Raw genomic sequence first — 8,176 nt, 5'->3', positions numbered from 1 at the left:
AAAAAAAAACAAGCCTTAATGAAGCTGCCAGTTCTACACAGACACCTGAGGGGATTGCACCTTAGGGTGCTGCATGGGGAGGGGGCAGTTCTGAGATGGATCTGAGGATTTCGGGGGTTTTCTGCCGCACTGACACTGCGTCACCTTTTCTGTTGCTTGGCCTCTGCTCCCACTCCTCTCATCCTCCTCCCCTTTCCTGTGCCTTCTGATTTACAGCCTGGACTGCCATATGGCTGCAATCCCTGCCCTCAATTCAGCGTGTCACCATGCATTAACTTTAATTGGGTTGATATGTTATTCTTTTCCCTCTGGCCTTGGAAGGATTTTAGGTACATGGTGCCTTGATGTCAGCAGGCAAGATTTCCAGCTCTCTCTCTCATTTATCAGGATGCCAAGATTTCACAGAAAGATAACAGCAATCTCTTTGACAACAGGCAGGTTTGGTGTGGAGGAAAGCTAAATATCAAATACAGCAGTCTCTTTGTTAGGAGGGTTTCAAAAGCAGAACGGTGGCAGCAGAGTGAAATGATGTTGGGGAAAACAAAACAAAACCGAGCACATAACTGTCCGTTAATTTGTTGTAAGAACACACACAACACACTACATGCAAAAAAAAACCCAACCACCCAACAGGCCACCCCCTTCCTGCCTCCCCCACAGCGCCCCTGAATGTCAGAAAAGTGTGCAGTGGGGAGTGCAGAAGCAAAGGTCAGCCTATGGTAATGCCCAAGCTGACGCTCGGCTTTGTAGCGCAGAGCAGGCGGACATGAAACCCGACAGACAGAAGCCTGACGTTTACTGACTTGCCTTTCAGCACCACTGCCACAGTGACTTCAAATATACATCACACGCCAAACAGTGGCACTTTCTACAAAGGCGCACACCCCCATGGAGGCTTTCTTTTTTTTCCCCCCTCCCAACACTCAGACTATTTGTATCAGAAGCGGCACGACTACACCTGACAGAGTGTCAGATCCAGACAGGGACCAAGCTCGCGATAGTTGGAGGTGCCTCTCTGCAGGATGTAATTGGACACATGACTCGGTCGCCTGCTGGCTGTCCAAATTGCCCTGTAACTACCAGGGGGTTTAGCCTACTCTAAACAGGGAGCTTGACCCTCAAGCTGCCCATCCATTCAGGTAAATATCTACCCTAATCACCTAATAGTCCTTGTCGTACAGAGACAAGCCCCTCCTGTTATAAGTGGAAACACAGTTGCGTATAAGGAGGCCCAGCCAAGCCAGCTGGGAAGGCCTGTGGAGCAGGGATTGGCTTGGTGGAGTTTAGCCAGGCGTCTCACACTATCAGCCCCGTGCAGACAGACACTACGGGGTTCTCAAAGTATTAGGGGGGGCCCCGTGACTCGGCAAGTCTCCACCAGCTACTTATAGAACTGTAATAAAGCGTGTGAATAACTGTGCGGCTTTCATTATAGACAAATAAAGGCAAGAAGACAAATCAGGACTTGAGCAAGTGATGCGCATGGCTTGTGTCATGTGTCAAATTGCTCCCATAAAAGCTGACCTATATTTTCTTTTCATTCCTCACTGGGGAAGGAGAAATAGAAAGCCATCTGAAAGTTTGAAAAAAAAAGATTACAGAGAAGTGAAGGAGGAAGAGGATAGATGGAAGCCATTTAGGAAATGAGACCAGCTGACTGCATTTATGTGCTGATTGTTTTGATCAATATCCTCTCCATCAACTATAATCTGCATTTGTTAGAAATTTGGAAATAGCATCAGGCTAATTGCATAGCATATTAAAATGGGGGGGGTCACAGAAAATAAGCTAATTAGAAGCAGACATCTACAATATTTGTGCAGAAATACAATGAAGGAGGGGGAAGGTCGGGGAAATAAGGTGAGAAAGCATGTTTGGATGCTGGTATTATATTAGCAGTTTTTCTATACCAATTATGAGCAAAAGCAATTAGGAGAGCCTAGTCACCATGTTGTACATGGCTTGCGCTAACAGCTGAAGAAGAGAGTGGTGGAGAAAGCAGGCTGCTGTTATTTTAATTGCATGTTTACCCCCAGGTTATGGGTCTGAAATAGAGCCAAGAAAAAAAAATGTTGCAGCAGGAATTCAATGCAACTTCACTGTGTTGATTCTCTCAGGGACAGAAAGAGTGAAATTACTTTTCTTTGCAAGCTGAGTCTGAATAGGAGGTAAAGAAAGAATAAAAAAAAGAGAGCAGGAAGATGAGAACAGCTTTTTATCCTTGAATACCAAACCAGAGTATTCTGTCAAAAGAAAGGGGAAAAAGCCTTGGCTCTTGAGCACGGTGGGAAGAAATAACACTTTGGTATGGCTTTCATTAGCCCATCAGGCTGCACAAACAACAGAGGCAGGAAGGATTGCTGTTGCTAGCTGAGGGACACGGGCGTGTTAGGCTATGACAGGCTGGTTTCACAGTTTCACACAATGGATCCTGATGACTCCAGCACATCCCGAGGCGTTCGGGATGGGCCGTTTGCTTTTCAGTTAGCAGAGATCCCCTCATCAGTGTTATCTCGCCAAAAGAGAAAGGGCGAGAGAGTGGGAGATAGCTCTGATCACGAGCAGAGGGTTAAAAAAAAAAAAAGAAAAAAGAAAAGAAAGAAGAAGAAGCAGAAGAGAAGACAGCCAACCCAAACTCAACTTGCACACAAATTGAGAGTCTGTAAAGTAGTGGTTTCCAAGTTGCAAGAGTGTGTCAGAGATAAATCTGTCAAGTAAGGAAACTGCTGCAATACTGTGGGAGAGAGGAAGACAGCTACTTGAAGATGCTCTTCTTTAGAGGGAGGGAGGGGTTTGTGAAACAACTGGGAGATGGTATGAATGCTCAGTAACTAACTGATGAAAGAGTGACAGTTCCCCGAGGTGAGACGGTGGATGTGGAGCGGAGAGAGGCAGCATGCCCCTAGAATACTGCACAGTCCACAGTTGGATTGGCTAAATCTTTGCATAGGTGTCAGATATGGAGGGTTGGTTTCAGGATGAGAACACAGACTCTTAGAGAAGTTGTGCACCATGAAACTGAGAAAAGGACAGTAACCCTGACAGTAAGAGGCCTCTTCTCTTATCAGGCTGACCCCATTTGTCCTGTTTTGTATTTGCATCAGTAGTTCGTAGCCTCTTGGATGATGACCACAGCTCGTCACAGTGGAGATGATGACAGCGACATGGTAGCGAGATGAGAGAATGAAAACGTATCCGCCTGCAAGTGTCCTGGTCTAGCTAGGATATGTATGCCACAGCTATGTCATGGTCATTACCCATCCACCACATAACTGCTGCGAGGACAGCCAGCCAAAGTCCGTTCTTCAACTTGGGGTCAGTTTCACTAACAGCCACTTAAGCCTGCTTGGCTTCCCCAAGAGCTCTACAAAAGTGGAAGGTAGAGCTAAGTGTGCTCAGCCACGTCAAGGCTGGCCAAGGTCAGACGGGCAGACAGAAAGTGCTGGCAGCGGTGCATGCATGGCGTCATGAATGCCAAAATGCTGGGGCCCCTGACTGCGCCGTTTGACAGACATGTTTACACCTGATAGAAAATGCAGTGTGGATGGCCTGCCAAAACAGAGGGGAACCAAAGTGAGGGGTGCCAGCCTAGTTATTTATTTATCTGCAGCAAATCCATCGAGAGCACAGCCAGAAGCTGGGCATGCCTCAGTGAGGAAAGAGCCAGCCTATTCTCAGACATGACTATTAAAACACTTGAGGGAGGGGGAAAAAAGACCTGACATACAGTAAAAGAAGAGGAAAGCAAAGATTTCATAAAGCAACACTGGAGATTGGAATTGATTTCCTAACTGTTTTAATTCAGCTCAGAGGAGTTCTGATTGGCACGTATTTAAATTACTGAGAGGCTGTTCAAAAGTCACTCGTGATAAGGTTCAAATACTGGCCACGTCTTTGCTCGGTGCTGCAATTACCATTTGACTTGATCGCTTGGAAGCAAATGTAAAAAGGAAGTACGAGTGCTACCAGAGTGAGGCTGTAGCATCTTGACAATAGTCCTAAATAAAGAAGAAGAAAAGTTTAAGAATCATAGCTGCAAGAACTCCAATGCTAATCCAGCCTTCTGGTAACCATCAGATCACACAACCAGATACAGCGCTCACACAAACACACCATTATCATCGCCGCTCTTTTCATCTCCTCACTGGTGCCACCACATCTGTGTTATCTTCACATATCCTCACATCACACCAGACAACAATGTGCTGAGTCACATGCTGCTGTGTCAGATGTTACACTGTGGGCTTTGGTACCGGACTGGAATATTATGGTTAGACACCAACACTAACTAGAGTAGAATGCAGTATTGTGTATTGTGAGTGTGTGCTTGTTGTGGTATGTGCAGCAAGTGATAGAAATCACCAGACCTGAGGCAGCTGTTTTTTTCAAGCTGCTTGCTTTGTATGTGGCTCTGTAACAAATTGCACAGTTGTCTTAGAAGCAGGATAAAGTAATGCGATATACCGCAATTAGACTCAGTGTACAAAACAATTATACTGATGCACAAAAATAACAAGCCTGACAATGAACTTGTCCCAACACACACAAATGAAAATGCACTTCAGCAAGGAAATTGGGCCATTTGGCCTCAATACCTACCTCAAAATACCTCAAAGGATTGACTTCCATACTTAGCCTCACAAGTAAAGCTACACGAAGTACTCTGATGGTCAGAAATCTGAGAATGGAACGTCTCATCCTTAACTTTTTCCATCTTACAGCTATAAACCAAAAAAAGGAGGGACCTACTAAACAATATTCAGCCAGCAGGAGGAGGATGGTCAGTGTGGAAGAATTTGACATTAAAGGATCAGGCGATGCTACCTATTTGACTGCAAGTCAGCCAGGCCCTCTAGCTGGTTAGTGGGGGGAAATAACTCCAGTTAGTGGGAAATAACTCAATGTGCCGAGAGCTAAAGCAAGGCAGCATTGTTCCAGCTGGTGGAAAAGGGGGGAAATGAAGATGGAGTGGTTTGATTTCATTTGTTAGCAGGTGCATCCATTTTGTGTTCTTCCCCACCTCTCCTCTCTCAGTCAAAGCGCTTATCAGAAATTGGACACCCCAGTGACAAATTGAGCCTGCGATTAAAGGCAGAAAGAGGAAAGCTTTGTTAAGTGCTGCTGATTGGGATCCCAGGCTGCCCTCACACATGTGAGGTGTGTGTGTGTGTGTGCGTTTGTGCATCCATGTATGCTTGGTACAGAGCCAGGGGCAGAGCTGACACCACCACCACCTCTTCTCCCATTTTCCCCACTCTCCAGGTGTTCCCACGGCTTACATTTCTGCTCTGAGTAGACAGCAAACAAAACCAAATCAATGCAGCTGTTCACCCAGCTCTCACTCTCTCCTGCTCTCTCTCTCTCTCACATATACATACACAACATGTAAAGAAAACGACATACACACACGTACATATGCACTAGTGACTTCCCCCTGTAGGAATAATGACCTCCTCTGTATATCCACTGCCTTAATATTGACATGTATGCTGTGTTTAAGAGAGGGAAAAAAAGTTAAGTCTCTGTGTGTTTGTCCCACTCAGACCCATATTATTGACCCAGTATTAACCAGCTCTGGCCTGTTTGCAAGGGCTGAACTGATTTAGTGGGGGTGCAGGGTCAGAGCAGCTCTGCTTAGCAGAACTGTGTAAGCGCTGACTCTCACAAATCATCCTAAAAGGGCTTAACACACAAAAACAGCTTCCAGTGTTACACAGGCCTGCTGTGAGAGATTTATCCACTGTGCCATTATACTAACTGGCCTCTCTCCCATATGAGCTGTATAGACACCAGTACAAACACATAAAGAAAGAACTTTAATTAGACGTATGCCTGATCCAACTCTGCGGGAAAACTCACGTCAACAATTCTGCTTTAATGCCCTCCATTACAACTGTGTTTACCAGAATTCTTCCTATTTAATGCCGTCGCATTTCTCACATGCTTGGTTTAGATAACTTAAAGTCTTAAGTGTGGCTTGTGAAACGCTTGTGAGCACCAAGTGGTGAAAGAATATCAGTAATTTTAAAAATCTAGATGCTTCAATAACTCAGGGCCATGCTGCAATTAATAAACACTGACCTCTAAAGAATTTTAGTGAACTAGCGCTTCATCTTAAACTCTGGTATGTTGTATGCTGTTTAATTGCTTATTGGTTGATAAAAGGCAATGTGTGGAAAACACTGCAACATGTTTCAGCTTTTAAAGCCAGAAAATGCAGGTTTTTACCGTCCACTTGTTCAGCTGGTAAAAATAGATTAAAGAGTTGCAGGTCTGGTGGCGACGACCAGATCTGTTGTCATACACGTCAAAAACAGATAGCCATTTCCCTGTTATAAACAACATTGTATATGTATTCAGTAAAGGCTAATCTACGTCCCTCCAGTGTCTATTAAAGGTTGGGAAGGTCAGCCGCCTCCATAGCAGCTCTAACATTCAGCCTGGCCTTCCAGCGATGCTGAACCCAGCCCTTCTCGTATCTGGTGGTCATCTGAGAGAGGACAAAAAAAAAGAAGGCAAATGCAGCTCTTTCTCCAGTGGACAGCACTGTATGAGAGGTGCTTCTTTTGCCCCTGGCAACACACAAGACATTTGCAGGTTTCTTTCATCTCCAGAGTTTATGTGCGTGCCTCTCCACCCCAGCTCTTTCCCCAGCACACAACAGCTCGGGGTATCGGGCAGCCAGCCGGTGACTCTGTGGAGAGCCAGGCAAATACAGGCCCAGCATGGCAAACATATCACCTCTGTGTCTGCATGGGAACATCTGGCCCTCCCAGGCTGTGAGGGCCCCTCCGTCTGCCTGTCTGACAGTGAGCCTACACACACTCTGTTGGTGTATACTGGTGTTGTCATGGCTCCACAGTTTTTACTCCTACACAGGTACTGGTTTATTATACAAACAATCAACAATCTCTACAATACCAAAGCAAACAGGCTAAATGTCATAATCAAACACAGGACTATTTTATGAATATTAAATTAAATCACTGAGCAGCTTTAATTCAGAATTTGAGCACAGCCAGATACTGAAGTTAATACTATTTTGCACAGACAAATGTGTTTATTTTGCAAGTGAATTGCAAAATTCAGCTGCAAAAGAAACCGTTAACTGCCACATGCAACCATTAGTTTGCTCTTTTCTGTGATGATAAGAAGCAGATTTAACTTGCCTTCTAACCATTTCAGACAGTTCTGACAGAGATTATAAATAAATAAAAGGCCAATTAATCATGAAAATGGTTGATATTTATCTGTGATTTTAAGCTGGTTAAATGTTCCAAGATTTCGCAATGAAGACAAAAATATTTTAAAGCCATTAAATAATGTTTTACGATGGAGATTTCTTCATTTCCCCTAGCACAGATCAGTAAATCACAACAAAAACATGACAAATAAATTGAAAACTGGTAAACATTGGCATTTGCTTCTGAAGCTTAAAATATTTAAGTATACTCCTGTAGCAGTGACATAGGGTCATGTGAGTAACAGAGTTAACCCAGCTGATTAAAACTCCTTTTCCTGTCCCTAGCTCCCCCTCTCTCCCTGTCTTGCATCATGCCTGCTCATACAGATCTCCTGTGGCCGTGCAATGATTCAAGACTGATGAGGCGTGCTCAAAGGTCTATGCCACTGAACACAGCATTAATGCACCCAGCAGCAAATTTTTTGCCATCGACCCCAGTTCCCTGCAATAAGGACAGAGCCATCAATCAGGCAGAGATAGCAGACACCAGACACGGGCTGATGAAGTAGGGGACTTTGGAGCTAATGACAAATGGATCTCTCAGATATGGTCGCAGTATAGTATGACAATCCACAGAGAACACTTGACCTTTAGCAAAACCCTCAGCCACTTTTTGCTAACATCATGCAAACTGCTAAGAAGGTTAAAAAAGTGTTGTTGTTGTGTGAGAACTCTGGGGTCCAGCTGAGTCTCAGCCCGGTCACTGTCAGAGCTCCTTCTCACTGGCCCAGCCCTCCTTTTTTCTCACACCAAAGCTCTGGGAGTGACCTTCAGCAGGCATGCTTGTCCTGCTAATTGGGGTCTCTACAGAGCACAGCAATCCACCCCCCACACTGCACTGGAGGACGAATTGTGGGACAGAGGAAGCAGAGATAGGAAGGCAATGTTTTTGCAGCAGTGGTAAACAGACAAGAAAGTAAGTGTGTGTGTGTA

At 44.9% G+C, this 8,176-nt stretch overlaps 2 protein-coding genes across 4 annotated transcripts in view; one reads left to right on the top strand and one right to left on the bottom strand.

Moving 5' to 3' along the window:
• trpv1 (transient receptor potential cation channel, subfamily V, member 1) overlaps positions 1 to 5,177 on the top strand; it is a 31,050-nt gene extending 25,873 nt beyond the window's left edge. The window contains exon 17 of the transcript XR_001290435.1: positions 5,158 to 5,177. The gene's annotated coding sequence lies outside the window, so the exon portion shown is untranslated. The remainder of the gene's footprint in view (positions 1 to 5,157) is intronic.
• The window catches only part of fam222ba (family with sequence similarity 222 member Ba), a 30,435-nt gene that overhangs the window by 12,202 nt on the left and 10,057 nt on the right, over positions 1 to 8,176 (bottom strand). The window lies entirely within an intron of this gene.

The sequence above is a fragment of the Pundamilia nyererei genome, unplaced genomic scaffold (genome assembly GCF_000239375.1).
Source record: "Pundamilia nyererei isolate P.nyererei 1_Seehausen unplaced genomic scaffold, PunNye1.0 scaffold00080, whole genome shotgun sequence".
NCBI lineage: Eukaryota > Metazoa > Chordata > Actinopteri > Cichliformes > Cichlidae > Pundamilia > Pundamilia nyererei.
The sequence above is the reverse complement of the archived record's forward strand: the minus strand, read 5'-3'. Positions and strand labels throughout refer to the sequence as shown.